Source organism: Sus scrofa, chromosome 6 (assembly GCF_054392235.1).
Source record: "Sus scrofa isolate SSC_HxYL_T2T_F1_AM1 chromosome 6, Sscrofa_HxYL_maternal_Yorkshire_Landrace_v2.0, whole genome shotgun sequence".
NCBI lineage: Eukaryota > Metazoa > Chordata > Mammalia > Artiodactyla > Suidae > Sus > Sus scrofa.
This window is the reverse complement of record NC_139388.1, coordinates 153,705,229-153,726,784: the sequence shown is the minus strand read 5'-3', so window position 1 is coordinate 153,726,784 and position 21,556 is coordinate 153,705,229. Positions and strand designations below refer to the sequence as shown.

General features: G+C 40.7%; 1 protein-coding gene across 1 annotated transcript in view; it reads right to left on the bottom strand.

Moving 5' to 3' along the window:
- Positions 1 to 21,556, bottom strand: part of LOC110261216 (uncharacterized) — a 236,979-nt gene that overhangs the window by 76,840 nt on the left and 138,583 nt on the right. Inside the window, exon 8 of the mRNA XM_084965718.1 lies at positions 20,155 to 20,210. The gene's annotated coding sequence lies outside the window, so the exon portion shown is untranslated. The remainder of the gene's footprint in view (positions 1 to 20,154; positions 20,211 to 21,556) is intronic.

The following is a 21,556-nucleotide window of genomic DNA, read 5'->3' as shown; positions in this document are numbered from 1 at the left end:
GACCTCCTAAAACAGTTTTAAACAGCTAGATTTAAAATCTCGTATGCACATAGCTTTTGCACAATTCACTAAACCAAAACAAAACCACGAAATGAGTAAAATTCAAGTTAAACAGTGGCTGTGTTATTGTAAACACTAGCTCACCATTCTAAACATGCCGCAGCTTGGCATGGCACACCAACACCCCTTTGTGCTGCGTGGTGATTCTGTTCTCCCACCTCTTTTCCCACTTAGGATTACTGTGAAACCTTTATCCTTAGAATAAGCAGTAATATAGTTTGACCTTCCTATGGTGTCAACACATCATTTTCTTATTAGGTCTGCTGCTTCTGTTCTTTCCTCGTTAGCCCGCCAAAATTACCCAATCTAACTAAACACGACTGCAAAACTTAGATAAAGGCACCACAGAGCAATCCCAGGTTATAAAGGGATCATTTGAGTGTTCAGATATGCTCATATGGCCGTTTTTTTTTTTTTTTTCTTTCTCTTCTTTCCCAAGATTATCATAAAACCCTAAATTTAGAGGCTTTTGTAAAGAACTCTAGCACCCATGATGATACATCCATGGAAGCCTATACCCCAATTTGAGAGATACTGGTATAATGGCTAATGGCATCGGAATTAGAACATCTAGAATTCAAAATTCCAGCTGTATCACTTACTAGAAACATTCTGACTATCAAAGCACCATGTGGCGCCTAAGACTGGGTCCTACAGAGGTGTACATCTGAACAAAAGAGACCTGAAACAAAGCTGTGAAGTCCTTTGTTTCTGCTTCCCTTGTCTCTCTTTCCAGGGTCTCTCTTCCCCTCTAGGTCCCTGAGCACCACCACCACTGAGACACAGGCCAGGTCTTGGTCAGCCATCAGCTCATCATTCTGCCTCCTTATCCAACTCCTAAATCCATCCCAAAATACTAGCATAGAATGGTTATCTGTGGACTTTCAAAAATCATTTGTTGGAGTTCCCGTCGTGGCGCAGTGATTAACGAATCCAACTAGGAACCATGAGGTTGTGGGTTCAGCCCCTGCCCTTGCTCAGTGTGTTAACGATCCGGCATTGCCGGCATTGCCGTGAGCTATGGTGTAGGTTGCAGATGCGGCTTGGATCCTGCGTTGCTGTGGCTCTGGCGTAGGTCAGTGGCTACAGCTCCGATTGGACCCCTAGCCTGGGAACCTCCATATGCCATGGGAGCGGCCCAAGAAATAGCAAAAAGACAAAAAAAAAAAAAAAATCATTTGTTGAGCAACTACTACATCCTACACACCTTGAATACGTAATTTTATTAAATTCTCTCAATGAAGACAGCAAACTAGGTCTGGGTTACCCTCAGGTGCAAAAGCCACTGCATCTCTAATGCCAACCAAAGTCTCCAGGAATGAATTAGAGTTTGGGAGTTCCTGCTGTGGCTCAATGGGTTAAGAACCCAACTAGTATCCATAAGGATGTGAGTTTGACCCTTGGCCTCACTGAGTGGATTAAGGAAACAATAAGAGATCAGTAGATAGTTACTGAATGAATGAAGGTCACCTTGACTGAGATTACAAAGCTAGTAACTAGAAGGGATGAGATTCAATCCTAAGACTGACTTCATGGCTTTAATGCTCTTCTCTATACCATAGGTGGGCAAACTTTCTGTAAAGGGCCAGATGGTAAATTTTTAGGCATTAAGGCTCACACAATCTCTATTGCAATAGCTCAACTCTGCCATTTGTAACACAAAAACAACCATGGACAATACAGAAACTAATGAATGTGACTGTTCCCATAAAACTTTATGGATGGATATTGAAATTTGAATTTTATATAATGTTCACATGTCATAAAATATTATTCTTCTCTTGATCTTTTTGCCAACCACTTAAAAGTGTAAAGCCATTCTTACCCTAAGGGCTGTACAAAAATGGGTAGTAGACCAGATCTGGCTTGTGGGCCATAGTTTGCCAACCCCTGAGCTACCAGGCTGCCTCCCCGGCCCCCAATTCTCTAAGGTCCTCCCTACAACCAAGTGGAATGAATGGAATTTGGATGGTAGAATTTCAGACCTTGATCAGTTATACGAGAATAAATCTTTCAACCGCCCCTGAAGTTGTGTCATGCAGGCAGTGACCTGTCTCCCCCAACGCACGTGGGAACCCAGGACTTCTCAGGCCCAGTCTACCTTATCGTTTCCTCTCACCATAGCTCTGCATACTGACTTTCAAAAAAGTTCTAGATTATTTCAGGATCAAATCAGGTGCTAAATAATAAAGTTGGTCCATTCCAAGAGGGCAATTATCTACTGTGTTAATGAAAGAGCAGCCACATATCATAGCAAAATCTCATCTGGTATATTCATTACAGGCAAAATTAAGATAAGTGAAACTTGCTTTATCTCCTTATTAAGTCAGGAAAATGACTACATATATTTTCCAGGCAAGAGGCTGTTTAGAAGACGAACCTCGATGATATTTTATAAATGTAGCTTTCATTTTCTTTTTACCAAGGAAATTCAGAATAACTTGCCTTACTGTAAATCCCAGTAACTCTAGTTGTTTTTTTGCTCTCCAAATGAGACACGGCCTGACATCTAACATGTGGCAAGATCTGAGAAAAGTTTCCACAAATTGGTAAAATTCTTTCTACATGAATATGTAATGTAATCTTCTTGTTAAACAAGAATAGATAATTTCTCCCAAAATGAATGCAATAAAGGGGCATAGAAAGAATAAATAATTCTAATACTGTTCTTTAATTCTGCTTGTAATTTTCCAAATTCCAGACTGATGGCAACATAGTGGGCCTATTCTACTACCACTATTTCAAAATGTTCATGCTTGGGGAAGTCCACAGGGACAGTAGTTACTAAAAAACCCAAAAATGCAGTAAACTTGCATCATTTTATAGCAAATGAAAAAAGTCATTATTTTTCTATATTTGTCTATATTATTTATGCTTGCTTTCAACAAACATTTATTGAGCACCAGCTATAGGTCCAGGCATTGTTCGAAGTACAATCGGGGAATCCTATAAAAACATAAACTTCATCCCCAAGAAACTCAGAATTTAATTAGGGAGAAGATGCTGCTAAGGATAATGTTAATTATCCTAAGCATATAATCACTCATTATGTGCAAAATGATCTGCTTACATAAGCTCATTTAATGTGACCCCCACCCACTTATGAGATTGGTGTTACTATTAATGCCACTTCACAGATTAAAAAATTGAGGCTTAGATAGGCTGACTAACTTGCCCATGGTTACATAGCTAGTAAGTAGGTAGGTCTGGAATATGAACCCAGGAAGACTGACTCTAGAGCCTGCTAAACCGGAAGCTATTCATCAATAACCACAACACAATGTTGAAAGTGGCAAATGTTCTAGAACAGAGGCAGACAACATGCCACACAGGTTGGAGGGAGGGCTAACTTAACTAAGACAATCAAGCAAGCACTACAGAGCTGGGATAGAGGAAATTTTGAAATGGGGAGAAGGGAGGAAGGAAATTCTAGGAAGAGAGAGCAGCATGAACAATGGCACAAAGATAGGAAACAAAGGACAATGTCTAGGAAAAAATCAGAGAAATCCAGGGAGTTCTCTTGTGGTGCAATGTAAGGATCTGGAGTTGTCACTGAAGAGGCTTGGGTCAATCCCTGGCCTAGAAACTTCCACAGGCTGCAGGAGTGGCAAAAAAAAAAAAAAAAAAAAAAAACAAGAGAAGTCCAGTTTGGTACCAACTATACATTAATGGGTAAAGCAGGACATAAGGTAAAAAGACAGTGAGGGTTTACTCACAGAAGGCCATCAGAAGTAGAGAAGTAAACATTTCTATAATATTTTAGAGTGTATAAAACTCTATGAGACAGCTATTATCTTCATCTTATTTTTTCTTTTTATGGCCACACCTGCAGCATATGGAAGTTCCCAGGCTAGGGGTCCAATCAGAGCTGCAGATGCAAGCCTACGCCACAGCCACGGCAACACCAGATCCGAGCCACATCTGTGACCTATACCACAGTTTGCTGCAACACCAGATCCTTAACCCACTGAGGAGGCCAGGGATTGCACCCACGTCCTCGCAGAACTATGTAGGGTTCATAATCCACTAAGCCACAACAGCAACACCTTATCTTCATTTCATAAAAGAGAAAATTGAGGCATTCCTGTTGTGGCTCAGTGGGTTACAAATCTGACTAGTACACATGAGGATGGAGGATGGAGTTTCAATCCCTGGACTCACTAGCCTGGGAACTTCCATATGCTGCAGGTACTGCCCTAAAAAGAAAAAAAAAAAAAACAAAAAGGAGAGAGAAAGAAAATTGAGATTCAGAGTGACAGAGTTACCAGCCCAAGGTCATGCAACCAGGAAGTTTTAGATCTCATTATTTTATTCAAAAGATACTTGTTAGCCCAGGTACTATGCAAATACGACAGACACTTATGAACGTAACATAGTCATTGCCTTCACAGCACCACCAGTCTAGGTAGGAAAGACAAGCATTATAAAGTGGATCACTACAATCAACTGTAGTGTGTGCTGCAGTGGATAAAGTGTGAGGTGCTCTGTGAACCTCAAAGCCCAGGCCCCCCAGGAGGCAGGGAGGCCTCCCGTGTCATTTAAGCCTGGACTTGAAAGATGCACGGGAGTAAGCTTGATACCTGGGGCACAGGGTAGGAGGACTATTCCAAGCCGGGCATTCTAAGTATGTGTGAAGGCCCAGAGGAGAGAGAAAATGTGACACCTTCCAAGCAGTGAGAAGTTTAAAGGAGTGAATCCAGAAAGCAGAAGCTGGAGAGGTCGGTGGACACCAGATTCTGAGGGACGGGGGGCAGCCACTGAAAATTTTTAAGCAAGAGGTAGGAGAGTAGGAGGGGTGTCACAATTAGATTTAGGAATCCAAAAAACAGAAAGCTGTAAAACAGAGCTCAGAATAGATAGGACAGGATGAAGGTCAACCTGAAGGTGTTGGGAACATAAACCCTTGATTCAAGTGACCTTGATTCAAAGGTCACTTCCTACCCTTTCTTAGAGGCAGCAGAGCATCCAGGAAATTTTAAGTGAGGTAAGTGACGGCAAAAGATCTGTATATTGATCAGACCAAAGCAGTACAGAGGAGGTAGGGATGACTCACTTGGTTTTATTGCTGTTGTTTTTAATTCAATAAATATTTGTCAAGCTCCTATTACACACTAGGCACTCGAGAGTACTTTTAAGCCTGGAAATAGGAAGGAGGGGTATCATTAGCATAGCTACAAACACATTTTTATTTATTTACTTTATTTCTTTTTTTTCATGGCCATGCTTGTGGCATATGGAGGTTCCCAGGCTAAGGGTTAAATCAGAGCTGCAGCTGCAGGCCTACTCCACAGCCACAGCAACACCAGATTTGATCTGCATCTGTGGCCTACATCACAGCTTGTGGCAATGCCAGATCCTTAACCCACTAAGGGAGGCCAGGGATTGAACCCACATCCTCATGGACCCTATGTCAGGTTCTTAACCTGCTGGGCCACAATGGGAACTCCACAAACACATTTTCAAAGTCCGTCGTTTAATATTCCTTTAAGACCCAGTTTGGAAGCCCTCATCTGAAAAGCTTTCCCTGTTTGGGCCCCTTAAAACTTTCTTTAGCATCACCACTGAGTCTGTTCCACGAACTCACATGACCTGCTGCTATTATTTCAGAATCATTCACTAATTGCTGCACACGTCCTTTTTTTTTTTTTTTTTTTTTGTCTCTTCTAGGGCCGCACCCACGGCATATGGAGGTTCCCAGACTAGGGGTTGAATCAGAGCTGTAGCCACCGCCAGCCTACACCACAGCCACAGCAACACGGGACCCAAGCTGCATCTGCGACCTACACCACACCTCACGGCAGCGCCGGATCCTTAACCCGCTGAGTGAGGCCAGGGATCGAACCCACAACCTCATGGCTCCTAGTCGGATTTGTTAACCACTGAGCCACGATGGGAACCCCAATGCACACATGTCTTAGCTCAGGTGTTCCTCAGGATTCTCACCTGCATTGTTTCTAAGTTCTGAACATACAATACATGTTTAGCTAAGAGGGCTGAGAGGTTGGATGAATGAATGGGCAGGATTGCATGAGGAGACTCATTGAGTGTTTGCTCCTATATTACATCTTTTCCCCACTTCTATTCCTCTCATCATTCCCTGAAGACAGTGGATATATACACTACTCTGTAACTTATAAAATTTTAAAGAATCAACCCTGAACATATCATAACATCATCCCCCAGTCATTACAGTCTTTCTTCTTATAAGGTACATAGGAGGGTTGGCTTGGATTATAAACACCATGGTGGTCAGTGTTGTAAAAGAACAAGTTAAGAGTTCCCATCGTGGCTCAGTGGTAAACAAATCCGACTGGGAACCACAAGGTTGCGGGTTCGATCCCTGGCTTTGCTTAGTGGGTTAAGGATCTGGCTTTGCCGTGAGCTGTGTTGTAGGTCGAAGACGTGGCTCGGATCTGGTGTTGCTGTGGCTCTGGCATAGGCTGGCAGCTACAGCTCCGATTAGACCCCTAGCCTGGGAACCTCCATACGCTGCGGGTACAGGCCTAGAAAAAGGCAAAAAGGCAAAAACAAACAAACAAACAAACAAAAACAAAAAAAGTTAATTCAAGAGAGTGAGAGATTTGTATTCCCAAGAAGTACAAAACACAGACTGGGTAGAAAACCTGCTTTGCATCTGCCATGAATACCTATTTTGTACAGGGAAAAAAGAGCATTCATTAAACTCTTCTTAGGTGCCAGTACACATGCTAGGAGAAGTATTTGTATTCTTTCATTTTTGAGCTTCATAATAAAGCATTGGGATAAATGCAGGGGTTGCTTCTACTGCTCATGTTTTTACCTGATTATTAAATATAACTTGACCAGGGAATAGGTTAGTGGACTTTAACTGGTCATTAACAATTGTAATAGGAGGAGTTCCCTTCGTGGCGCAGTGGTTAATGAATCCAACTAGGAACCATGAGGTTGCCGGTTCGATCCCTGCCCTTGCTCAGTGGGTTAAGGATCCGGTGTTGCCATGAGCTGTGGTGTAGGTTGCAGACGCGGCTCGGATCCTGCGTTGCTGTGGCTCTGGCATAGGCCAGTGGCTACAGCTCCGATTCAACCCCTAGCCTGGGAACCTCCATATGCCGCGGGAGCGGCCCAAGAAATAGCAAAAAGACAAAAAATAAATAAATAAAATAAAATAAAAAACAAAATAAAATAAAATAAAAAACAATTGTAATAGGAAATTAGCACCTCACCTCTTAAAAAGCTGGTATCCCAGGAGCAGGGCAATGCTCAGTAGCTTTGTCTGAGCAGCAAGTATAACTTACTTGGCTTTAAGTTCTCTTGTTAACTGTTGGTAGTTATGAGCTAGGCCTCTGTTTATTTTACAGGTCTAGAAACTTACTGTTTTTGCTTGGTTTTATGTTTTGTTCACAATTTGGCAACTTCTGTTTCTGCTCTGTTTCTTATCCCTCAATTTATGATTTTTAGCTTGCAATAACAAAATACGTTTTCAAGGGTTGCCATAAAAATTATCACAAATTTGGTGATGTAAAATAATAGAAATTCATTTTCTCACAGTTCTAAAGACAGAAATATCCAAAATCGAAGTGCTGGCAGGATTGGTTCCTCCTGGAGGCTCTGAGGGAAAATCTATTTCTTACTTCGTTCCTAGCTGCTGCTGGTTGTCAAGAGTCCTTGGCGCACCTTGACCTGTGGCTGCCTCACTTCAGCTTGTCTCTGTCTTCACATGGCCTTCTCCTCTGTGTCTGCATGTCTTTTCCTTTCTGCCTCTCATAAAAATACCCAGTTCATCCAGCATGATCTCATCTTCAGATACTTTATTTTTCCTTTTTAGGGCCTCACCTGTGGCGTATGGAAGTTCCCAGGCTAGGAGCTGAATCAGAGCTACAGCAGCCACAGCAATGCCAGATCTGAGCTGCATCTGCAACCTATACCATAGCTCACAGCAACACCAGATCCTTAACCCACTGAGTGAGGCCAGGGATCGAGCCTGCATCCTCAAGGATACTATTTGAGTTCTTACTTAGATCCTTAACCCAACTGCAAAAATAAGTTTCAAATAACTAAATAGGACTTATTTCCAAATAAGTTCACATGCATAGGTTCTGGGCATATCTTTTGGAGTGGGTTGGGGAGTAGCATTATCCACTCCTACAACACTCCCAGCGATTCTTTTTTTTAGTGACTTTTAAAAAATTATTGTAGATTTACAATGTTGTGCCAGTTTCCGCTGTACAGCAAAGTGACCTAGTCATTCTTATATTATTTTCCATTTCTTATATTATCTTCCCCAAGAAACTGGATATAGTTCCCTGTGCTGTACAGAGGACCTCACTGCGTATCCCTTGTAAATGTAATAATTTGCATCTACTAAACCCAAACTCAGCTATCCTTTTTTAACATAAACTTTAATATTGAAAATCCCACAGGAAAAAAATTAAATAATGGTTATTTACTACAAGTTAAATGGTTATTTACTACAAGTTAAATGGTTATTTACTACAAGTTAAACCCCTTTTTCCCCCTCCACTGAGACAATTGTTTTGTCATGAAACTTTTGTTACAAATGAATATATAATTCATAAAAATGAACAAATGACCCAAGCTTTCTCAGGATTGTAACTAGTTGTATAAATGAATTAATACCTGAAGAGCCCTCAAAGTAATACCTACTTATATTTTCTGAGTTAAATAAATATTAAAATTAACAGTGTGTTATAAAGGAGTAGACTGTAGTATTGCCCCATTTTTCAGATAAGTAATAAGAAACTCAGTAAGATTCATTATGAGCCTAAATGGTGAAAGGGCATGATTCAGACTCATACTGTCTGACTCCAAAGCCCATGTGTCCTTGCATGGACTGCACCAAGGTGTCCCTGGGGAAGCTGGGAAGAAGCAGGTTGAAGGTCACCATCGCTCTGCTCACAATGACCCCCAGGTTGATCTCCCAGAGAAGGGATGTTCACCATAGAAAGTTCTGGGGCCAAGTCAGAGGTCAGTTACCATGAGACTGGTCTGAAATTCCCTGATGTGTAAGAGACCTGAAAGTCTTTGGGAAGAAAAGCAAACTGTTGGCAGGTGTAACAAAATGGGGATAAGATGCAAAACAGAGGAAGAACCTGGTGAGGTGCTGGCAGTTGTTGAGGAAGTGGAATTAGATGAAAACAGAGACCGTGGTGAGTCGTTGGGGTGGTAAGTGTCTCCCGCCGCCCAGTAACTGAGGCCTCGAGGGCCAGGCCTGCCTGCAGGACATACTTTATGACATCATTTCCATAAAGGCTGAATGAAGACACTCTCCAACTGTGTCTGAGGGACAGAAGAGGTGCCTCCCCACCCCCACAGCACATCACGCAAGAAAGAAAGAACCGGAGAGAAGGAAATCGGATAGGTTATGTTCCAGAGAGAAGTGCAAAAGCTGGACCCCTGACACAGGAACCATCAGTTCTTGTTTGGAAAGATGTGCAATCCTCTACCTTTCCAAATTTTCCAAAATTCCTAGGCATAACATATTCTCATTTTATGGTAGAAAAACAATATGCAAACTCTTGCCTTTGGAACGGATAAGCAATGGGATCCTGCTGTATGGCACTGGGAACTATGTCTGGTCACTTATGATGGAGCGTGAGAATGGGAGAAAAAAGAATGTATACATGGATGTGTGACGGGGTCACCTTGCTGTGCAGTAGAAAATTGACAGAACACTAAAAATGGAAAAAATAAAAATCATTGGTAAATAAATAAATAAATAAAATTTCCTACTCCCCTCCCCAAATAAACTACCTTCTGTCTGCTATTCTAAAAAAAAAAAAAAAAAACCAATAACTGTTATAAAGATGCTCTGTTTTTAAATGAACCTTCTGTGTGGGCTGCTTACTCTGGTGGGAACTCAGCCTACATCAGCCGAGCACTAACAGAGGTCAAAGAGGGAACGGGCAACACAGGCAGAGGCATCCGGATAAATAATAATAGAACTAAAGAGTCCATGGCCTTTCGGTAAGGTGACTATATCTGTTATGTTAAGAGCTTTCATTAGGAGAAGGAGGATATTAAATGGAATGATGAAGGCGAGGAGCAGCCAAATGAATATTTTGAATCAGTATTTATTGGAGAAGACAATGGGGAAATTCCTGTTCCAAGGACACACTTTATGGCAAAGCAGAGAACGGCCTTGACAGAGATTCTTAGGTCTCTGAGGAGAAAGGTATGGAGCAACTTGGGGGACTCTGTGCAGTAAATCACCAGGACCAGATGGTATTCATCCATGGGTTGTGAATGAGATAAAGTGGGAAATCATGATTCAGTGACAAGGATGTATAATAGATGCTTAAAAACAGCCAATATCCCTGAAGATTGTGAAGTCATTAATATGGTATCACATATGTGTGTGAGGTGTGTGTGTGTGTGTGTGTGTGTCCCTTGCATGTTTGTGAGGCCTTGGGGGAGGGAATGAGTGAGATTTTCTTCTTCCAGGAACCAGGAAAGATATCTTGATTAAACAAAGGACAGAGGAGGTTTAGGGAGTGGAAAGAACCTCAAAAGCTAACAGACCAAATATTAGAGATGTTTAAGAACATTCAAGCAGTTGAGCAGTTATTTTCCAGGTACTCTGGGAGTTCCTGGGGATATGAAGATAAATAAACATGCCCTCTGTCGAACGAGAAGGCTTACAGACTAATGGCTGCATTGTTTTCATGGTCCTGCTATTGGCTTTGGATGGCAATCAACAACGCAGCATCTTCCAACACTACCAGAGGATGCGGAAACATCTGGCAATTTTTTTTTTCTCCCTTAAATATCATAAAGGTTCGGCTTGTTTTGCAAAACCTGGGGCCTGGAAAGCAAGGATTGACATTCACCTCTGTCTCATAGGAGCCAATTTCTACATTCTAAGAATTATCTAGTAAAAATAATAACAATAAAGTGGCTAAAATGTATTGAATGTTTACTGTGTGCCAGGATCTTGATCAATTCTTCACCTATATCACCTCATTTAACTCTCATAACAGGCAATAAGTACAGACTTAGAATTTTTTTTCTTTGTAGGTCAATTCCCAAGTCCATGCTTCTGGCTATTACTCTTACTGCCTCTCTCTCTGTATGGGAGTGGAATGTTTCACAAAGCAACTCTTGCCCTTGTTACATGTGATTCTTCTCTTTCATTGAAAGGATGATAGCCCCAAATCCCCAAATTAATTTTATGGTCTCCAATGGGTCATAGCCTGTAGTTTGTTCAGGGAATAGGAGTAAATAATTAAATAGCCATATTCTCTTTGACTTTGAGGAATTCTAAAGCTAAATGAAAGCTCTGGTATTAAAATCCAATACAGTGATAAAAGTGACTCAGACCACTTTAACTTGAACCATTTAAAGATGCTTTTAACATGGAGGGGGGGCATGTTTTTTCCACTCACTATCTCATACTTTTCTCTAAGTACACATTGAATTAAACCCTTTTAGGTGGAGCCCTAAAAGTTAAAAAGTTATTACTGATATTGATCTGAAATCTGACCACCTAACATCTCCCTACTGATTCTAGTTCCACCCCTTAGAGACAGAGAAGAATATTCAAGTAATTATCTTACCCAACCTCCTTCAAATATTTGGAATCTGTTCATCCTCCTGGATGTTTTCCTCTTCAGAATAAACATTTCTAGATCTTTTAACCGTGTGTGACTCAAGACAGACAATCCAATCCTAACCTGCCTAAGCAGAAAGGGGCTTCGTCTACTCATAGAGTAGAAAAGGGCAAGGCTCGTTCTAGTTCCTGGCATGGCTTGATCTGGAACCAAGGTCATGTCCCCAGGATAGATTTTCTATCTCGCCCAGCACTGCCCTCCTCCATGGTGGTTTCTGTCCCCCTTGTGATATGGCTGAGGCAGCCACAGACCTTACATCTTCTCGTGAATAAAGTCCAACAGAAAAAACTGAGTCTCTTTCCCAGAAATTGCAGCAAAACTTCTCTCTGTCTCATTGGCTCTGATTGGGCCCCGTGCTCAAACGTCCAGTCATTATTGTGGCCAATGGCATTAAGTGCTTTGTTCGGCCAAGCTTAAGTCAACCTGCCTGTCTCCGGAGACTGAAAGCTAGAAGAGCAGTCTTCAACAGGGAGCTTTCAGGGGTTGAGTAGTTGTTAAGTAGAGACCGGATCATAAAAAGGCGAGTGCTGTCGGTTAGATACTGCTGTTCTCATTTCACAGTTCCAAACTACTTCATCCTCCCAAACAGCAAACTGAAACCTCTCGTTTAGCCTTGGAACTTCTCACATGTTGTGGGAAGACGAACTGGGGTTGAGCCAAAATGCTACTTATACACCAAGGGGATGCCCCAACGAAATAGTAACTCCTCATCCCTCAGCTGTCACCTCCTCTGTTTAGCTTCCCTGTATCTTGCAGGCAGAACTAGCCGCTCCCTTCACAGAGCTCCCATTAGCACTTCTACTATCCTGCAGTTATTCGTGGTACAGACTCATGTTCCTCTTGACCATGAGTTCCTTGAAGACAGGGATTTTTTTGTATGTTTCTATTTTCTTCACACCCCAAATAATGCTTGAGAAAGGAGACATCCCATGCTACGTGAGTCAGTTATCCTGAGAGCATGGAAGGGGTGACGCCCTATATAACCCTGTCAGCGTGAAATCAACCTGTGTTGGTCTCAGTATCTACACCCACAAAATGACTGAAAAAAAAATTGCTTCAGATTCCCTGACACACTGGGGCATGGATGGTAACAAAGCAAAGTGAGCATTAGGCACAGACCATCCAGGAAGGCAGCAAATTATCAGATAGAGAGACTAGGAATTGCAGACAGTAATTATAGATTTAGAGAGCTAAGTCTCAAAAATGCCACAAATCTTAGAATTTACCGTCTCTGAGAACTCAGTCGCTTATAGAATTGGTAGGGACTGAGCTAAGGACTGACTCTGTTCACTCTGCTTCTTTTTTAAACTGCCAGGGGTGCCAGGGAAGGAAAAAAGGGTAGAGATGAGTCTGGAGCAAGCTGACCTTGACTGTGGCCAATGCAAGGTCTGATTTCCCACCTTCAGTTGCGGTGGGAAGAAGAGGCTCAACAAACAGTATTCACTAAGCACCCTGTGCGAGTTTACTAAGGCTGCCATGATGAAAACACAAATGCAGGCGCCCATCACGGGACTCACACAAAGCGCTTGGCCAGAGCCGTACATGTACGTAAGACTTTACCTTGCCTCACATAAGTAAGACTGAAGTAACACTTATAAAATGCATTAAGCTCCTGAGAAGAAGGAAGTTCTCTTCATTTACTTTAGAAAAACAAACGTAATTGAGAACATCACTGTGTTTATTTATTTCATTTTATTTTTTGGCCACACCCACAGTATGCTAAAGTGCCCAGGCCAGGGATTGAACCTGAGCCACAGCAGCAATCCAAGCCATTGCTGTGACAATGCCAGATCCTTAACCTGCTGAGCCACCAGGGAACTCCCATTGTGTTTATTAATCTTTCAAAGCACCAATTTATGCTAGCGGGATGCAGAATATATCAATGTTATTATCCTTGGCCTCAAACAGAGAGTCAGGCCAGAGAAGCAAACATGAAGACAGAAGCTAACCTTAAGCCAAGACCCATGCCCACAGCAATGTTACTATATGCCCATTTATCACCACTCACTCACCTGCAGGAATGAAATCAGAGCCCTGCCCCTGGCCGCGCTTTTTCTCTCTGCCACCCACCCCAGGCAGTGAGTGTGGCTGCAGGGATGTGAGATGGCAAAGAATGATGCTGATGCTTTCCTTTCTGCCTCTTAAAGACAATCATTATTCCTGGAATGACAGTTTGTAAGCTCAGCCTAATTATGGCCAAAATGATTAAGAGAAGCATAATCTAAGGATTAGCATTCAGGCAAATGCTGCTTAACTCTGCCATCAAGGACTCAGGAGGAGACAGCTGTTTTGTTCAGGAAGTTGTTTGGAATAAAAGGGTGATTCCGCCAGTGAAATCCAGCCTTAGTACATTATTTAGCGTCATCCCTTTCTTAGCTGAACTCCCAAGCTAGAAACTTCTTGGGATCAAGTATCCCAAAGACACAATTCCCGAGTCTTTGAGGAAGGCGACAGCATCGTATGGAATAGGGATCTTGGGCTCCACCCCTCCCTAACAAGGAAGCTGCCTGAATGCTCTTAGCTTCAGAATCCTACCCATCATAGGGATAATAATAACTACTTGCAAGGGTTGCTATGAGGAATGAGCGGGCAACCGTACCGAAAGTTTCTAGCACAGCACTTGGAAACGAAGATTTCTTTTTTTTTTTTTTTTTTTGTCTTTTTGCTATTTCTTGGGCCGCTCCCGCGGCCTATGGAGGTTCCCAGGCTAGGGGTCCAATCGGAGCTGTAGCCACCAGCCTACGCCAGAGCCACAGCAACGCGGGATCCGAGCCGCGTCTGCAACCTACACCACAGCTCACGGCAACGCCGGATCCTTAACCCAAGGAGGAAGGCCAGGGATCGAACCCGCAACCTCATGGTTCCTAGTCGGATTCATTAACCACTGCGCCACGACGGGAACTCTGGAAACGAAGATTTCAATCAGTGTTTGCTCCTTTCCCTTGTCTTCCAGGACTCTTTGTAGCTGCACTTTTTTTTAGCCACTAAACTATTTAAGGTAAGTAAATGAATGAAGTATTTATGTTTTTTTTAGAAAAGGAAATTTTCTTCTTTTCTTATGCTTCAAGACATATAAGCATCTTTACTGAAAGCCTAAGAATGATGATGAGAAAAACTAAAAATAAAAGCAAGGTGAACATTGCGTCGGTTCTCTGTGTGAGTTAAAAAAAAAGTCATTATAGAAAGTTAATGAGGGGTCAAAGAGGAAGATGAGGTGGACAAAAATGTATCTACCATGTGATAGACACTTGGCATATTACACACATTACCCCCTTTAATTAATACAGTGGCATTGTGGTACTTCTATGACATCAGATCTCTGTTCCTTACAAGCTGTGTGAGGTTGGGCAAGTTACTTGACTTTTCTGTACCTCAGTTTCAACATCTATAAAATGAGGAAAATGATAGCACTTACAACATAGAGTTAGAATTAGATGAGTTAATACATATAAAACTCTTTGAACAGGGTCTGACATAAAGTATTCAATAAATGTTAGTTGTCAATGATCATAAGGAGGATGAGGAGAAATGATAGTTAAAAGCCTTTCATAGCGTTCCCGCTGTGGTGCAGTGGGTTAAGAATCCGACCGCGGCTACTCCAGTTGTTGAGGAGGCACAGGTTCGATCCCTGGCCCAGGGCAGTGGGTTAAAGGACTCAACATTGCTGCAGCTACAGCTCATATTCCATCCTGGCCCAGGAACTTCCACTGTGGTCATAAAAATAAATAAATAAATACATAAATAAATACACAACATCAAGAGTGGCATATAGTAGATGCTCAGTAAATGCTGCCTGCTAATATTTAGTAATATGATTTTTTAAAGTACTCTCTTTCATCAAGTTTATTCCATATTGGAGCTGCTTCTCTGTCAAGCAGAAATATATGTATATGTGCTCTGACTTTATTTAATAGGTTATGAAATCAGAAGATAACAAGTCTCTTGCCCCCTTTATACTAATTCTCTTTCAGAGCTCATAGTGAGTTGGATAAATGCCCTGATATCTGGCCATTAGGCAGAATTTCCAAGGACAGCAATTCCTAGTTCCCTCTCTGCCCTTATGCCCATTTACTGTCATAAAGTGCCAAGCCAGTCCTAACCGTCTCAGGCTGGAGTCGAGGGGTAGAGATGTCTTCTCTCTTTACCTCACAACCCCCGTCTTCTTTGTCCCTTTCCTGACTTCCTAGTTTTTACCTACCACTCCTTTCCATGCACACTAAGATTCAGCACAATAACTTGTAAAGCTCGTCCCCACCTTGGCTTCTCTCTGCACCTGAAACCCTCTATACTAGTCCATAGAAGACATTCCATATATGTTTACTGATGGAATGAAGGATTTTAAACTGCAGAAGAATCTACATACCCAGGAAACAGTATGCTATCCAGACTTGGGATCATTGCAAATATTTATCTTTAATCATTTCTGCTTGTGGTTTCAATTAGGGAAGAATACACATTTCTTGAACAATTTTCACCTATGATGGCAGAGATAGTTCAAGGTTACCATGTAAATAGATACAAAAGCAGCAAATCTCATGGCATTAATAATATGAAAGGAACAGAATCGCCTAGAAAACTTAGAACAATGTTGAACATGGAAGCTTGATTCGAAATGGACTTATACACTATTCTATAAGTAATTCATCTACCAAAATGCTCACTCACACTCCCAGGTGTTGTGAGGGACAAAAAACATAAGTTAGATCTATTCTTTACCCTCAGAGGGTTTATAATGCAATTGTTGGGAGGAAAAAAGATACACGAGTGAACTGAGAATATTTCAGTGCTAAACTGGTGATACTGAAAAAGCACCTCTATAATTCTGAGAAATGAATGATTAGTTGAGCTAGAATTAAAAAGTATATAATAAAAAGTTGGAGTTCTTAAAGTACAAAAATACTGTAAAATTCAGTTTAACCAGGTTAATAACTTTCCCCCAAAATTTATAATTTTATACATATTTCATGCAGGCTGTAGAATAATTTAGCTATGCTATACTATATCCTATATTCTTATGAATACTATTAAAAAGTACGTATTCACATGAGCCACAAAGCTGTAATTCAACATTTCAACACTTACATCTTTAAAAAAAAGTGATGGAATCTTAGATCTGATTCTAATATCTGAACTCAAATAGAGCCAGACTCTTCTACTTCTGTTCTATACAGTTAAGGAACATCTAAAATAGTAACATTATGAATTAATTTGTTCGTTCTTTAGATTATTCACTCAGTCCGTGGATTCTCCAGCTTTTTTTTATTCCTAATTAAGAGCTGCCCGATTTCTGGTTGTTACAGGCAAAGCACTTGGAAGAGCTCTTGGCATATAGTGAGCACTCAATGGCCATTACTCCTATTACCGCTGCTGCTATTACCGTTGCCACTAGTTTTACTACTGCAACTGTGACTGCTGCTACTACTTGTCCATTGCTCACTAGCGCCCGCCTATCCCAGGACTGGAAACATAAATAAAAGGACATGAAACTTACCCAAGAACAGGTGTACTTTGCATGAAGTCCAAAGACCTCTGAATATGTGACCTTGGACAGAACAAATTTATATATTTCCTCTGACTGGAAAATTGTATTTCCTTCCATTACATATGCAGGCAACAAAACTTTTTTTTTATGGCCATTGCAGAAATATCATTTATGTTTATCAATACTTTTCACCACTAAATCTTATTATTTAATGTTATTTAATTGTTATTTAATGCACCAATAAAGAAACATATTTAAGGAGTTCCCATCGTGGCTCAGGGGTTAATGAATCCAACTAGGAACAATGAGGTTGTGGGTTCGATCCCTGGTCTCGCTCAGTGGGTTAAGGATCTGGAGTTGCCGTGAGCTGTGGTGTAGGTCCCAGATGTGGCTCGGATCCCGCGTTGCTATGGCTGTGGTATAGGCTGGTGGCTACAGCTCCGATTAGACCCCTAGCCTGGGAACCTCCATATGCCATGGGTGCGTCCCTAGAGAAGAAAAACAAAAAAACAAAAACCATATATAATACTATGCCACAAATTCTGTTTTTTTAAATATTTTGAAGTTGCATACATATATAATGTACAGTTGACTTCCATTGTAATCATATGTCTTTTGGTTTGTTCATTTAAAAACATTACTCCCAGAAAGACCAAGGAAGTTTCACCACACTGCCAAAGGGATTCATGGCACAAAGAAGGCTCGAACCCCTGCCCCAGCCATTGACTCACAAAACCTTCATTCATGCTATGTCTTCTGCCTAGAACTCCTTTCCCTCCTTTTTCTGTTGATTCATCCCTCAGTTCAAATTTGCCCTTTGGAAAACCTTCCCCTATTTCCCCCCCTCCAGAACAATTATTGGAGTTCCCTGGTAGCTCAGTGGGTTGAGGACCTGAGGTCATCACTGCTGTGGCTCTGGTTACAACAGTGACATGGGTTTGATCCTGGCCTGGGAACTTCCACAGGATGCAGGCACGGCCAAAAAAAAAAAAAAAAAACTGTTTGTTGCACTTACTCCCTGAGTTTGTATCTCTCTTTTACTCCCTATTTGATCTTGGACAAGATCAAATATTATTATTTATTATAATTATTATAATAATAAATACATTTTTATTATTATTAAACTTTCTCAGACTCATATTCCCCAAATGTAAAATGGAAATAGTAGTAGTATATAAAGCACTAAGAATGATGATGAAGATTAAGCAAAATTATGTATATGAAATGCTTCATGCAATGTCCAGAGCAGTGATCCTCAAATTTTTTGGTTTCAGGATCCTTTTATTCTCTTAAAAATTTCTGAGAATTCCAAAGAGCTTTTGTTTATGTGGATTATACAATTATTTTTTGTGTTTTTTCTTTTAATATTTATTAAAGCATAGTTGATTTACAACATTATGCCAATTTCTGCTGTATGGCAAAGTGACTCAGTCATACATATACATATTCCTTTTCTTATATTATCTTCCTTCGTGGTCTAGCCCAAGAAATTGGATATAGTTCCCTGTGCTGTACAATAGGACCCACACAGATATTGATGATATTCAAAGCTTAACACTGAGAATTTTTTAATGTTTCTTTCCTAATTTATAAATATAAATAATAAACCTTATAACCTATTACATAAATTACATGTTAATAATAAATAATACATTTTTATGGGAAAAACTACATTTTCTCCAAGATAGTGAGAAGAGTGACATTGTTTTCCATGTATATAAATCTCTTTAACATCTAGCCTGTCTGTTGCTGTATGTTGTTTTGATATAGGTATACAAAGAACATCTAGCCTCACACAGAAATGTATTTGGAAAAGAGAGGAGTATTTTAGTAGTCTTTTCAGGTAACTATGGATATTTTTCTCTGATACTCTACCAATTTGACATGTAGTAGCTAGGCTCATGGAGATGTGGAATCTGAAATGATAACCAATAAACTCTTCATTCTTTGCTGCATTAAAATACACTGATCTATCTTGTGCTTTGAGTGGATCTCTTATTCACATATGATATTATAACATCATGCACTGGTCATTTGCAAAGTATTAGTTCACTGAGTTATGCAGATCTCTGAAACATTGACACATTTCATTACACGAAATGAAAAAAAATCGCTTTCATTAATAGCCCCCCATCTCACTGGAAATGTCTTTAGGTTTTAGGAAGCTGACAAGTTCACAGGCCAGACACAAATCTTCCAAAATTCTAATTTTCACATGAAAGTTCAAATTTTATCATTGGCAACAAATACTGTCAGTTGTTTTTCCTTGAAGTGACAGGCTCACTTCATTCATTTTGGAGAAAATGTCTGCCAAATGTTTGAATAAATGTAGCTTGCCTGTCAGTTGTTCTTTCATGTAAAAATAGTGTTCCATGAAAAAAAGTGGCTCCTCACTCACAGAAGTGTTTTTCCAACCATCATGTTTCTGTGTGCATCAGAAGTGCTTTATGAGTAGTTACCATTCTGTTGCATAGAAGATTGAATATGTGTGTACTCAAGGGTTTAGATTTCATAAAATTAATCATGTTTATCACTTCATCAAGGCATTCTTAAGAAATTGGCATTGTTTTTTGATGGCCATGATAAATACAATGATACAGTAGTGGCATATTTTGGTGCCACTACTTTGATTCATGTTAAGACATCAACAGTTTTATCCACCATGGGGTAATGCATTTACACAATTTTGCAAATGCCAACAGAGTAAAGAAAGCAAATAGTATCTTAGTATTAGTATGAAAATCGTTTTGACATTGTACATCTCCTGAAAAAGTTTAAGGGATCCCAAGGAACCATCCTTCTATATCAGGATAATTTTTAATACACACATGCCATATATTACTTGGATGTGCTTTGGAAATAACGGGTTAAGTGAGGTTTTCTTTGGATTTTATTTTTCCTCCACATTATTCCTGTCCCATTTCATTATCAACCAGAAAGACTACAAGTCAGCAGTAAGAGAATGAAACAGTAAGTAAACTCAAAGGATCGGCTGAGAATTTTTACCTTTCTATCATTGTCATAAGCACCATGGCAATAGCACACCCACAACAGAAACAGCCCTGAAAACAAGAAAGAAATAAAAATTGAGAACACCCACAAATAAGATATTTTAAGATGTATCTAGAGAAAAATAAGCTTGGATCATGTAGCCAAGAAGAAAGAATTCCCCTCTTGGGAAGCGGCACATGAAAAGTGCTCAGTGGCGGGATGTGTGGTAAACTGTTCAGACGGCCCATTGAAAAGTCACCTCTGAAGCTGCACGAAACGAATGGGCAGAAACATAAAGACCAACATAAGCAGGAGCTGAAGCATAAAGAACTCTATTACCGCATTGCTAAAAGGGATATTTAGGTGGAGGTTAAGGGAGCTCCATTCTAACCTCTGTTTCAGTTCTTTGAAAGATACATCTCAACCTGAACTTTCTCTTTAACTTTACTTTTTTTATTTTATTTTATTTGTCTTTAGTCTTTTTAGGGCCCCATCCATGGCATATGAAGGTTCCCAGGCTAGGGGTCGAATTGGAGCTGTTGCTGCCAGCCTACACCACAGCCACAGCAACGTGAGATCCAAGCCACGTCTGCAACCTACACCACAGGTCAGGGCAACACCAGATCCTTAACCCACTGAGTGAGGCTAGGGATTGAACCCGTGACCTCATTGTTCCTAATCAGATTCTTTTCCGCTGTGCCACTTTAAAAGTAGTACAGTTGGAGTTCCTTTCACGGCTCAGAGGAAACGAGTCTGACTAGTATCCAGGAGGATGCAGGTTCCATCCTTGGCCTCGTTCAATGGGTTAAGGATCTGGTATTGCCATGAGCTGTGGTGTAGGTTGCAGACAAGGCTCAGTCGGATCTGGCGTTTTGTGGCTGTGGTGTCGGCCAGCAGCTGCAGCTCCAATTCAACCCCTAGCCTGGGAACCTCCATATGCTGCGGGTGTGGCTCTAAAAAGAAAAAAATAAAATAAAATAAAATAAAGATATTATAGTCAGCTGAATATAAAAGAAACATCAAACTAAGAAGGACCCTACCAAAGAGAGAAAGTCAACAGACAACAGAGTGATGCTGTAAATAAGGAGAGGACATAGAACTGGTTGTTCCCAAAGAAAACTGTATTTATGAATAGCCTCTCTCTCTGTCTCTCTCTCTCTGTATCTCTCTCCTTATCTCTCTCCATGTCTCACTGTGTCTGTCTGTCTCTCTCTGTCTCTGTCTCTTTTGTCTCTCTCTCTCTCTCTCTCTCTCTCTCTCTATATATATATATATATATATTTGAATATATTCTAATTTATATAATAAAAGATCAGAAGTCTGGGAACAGTCAGTACTTTCTGATTTTTAGTAAGTTGAAGAGGTCATTTCTTTACTCAACATGGTTCAGTGGCTTAACTAAGATTCAGAGAGTTTC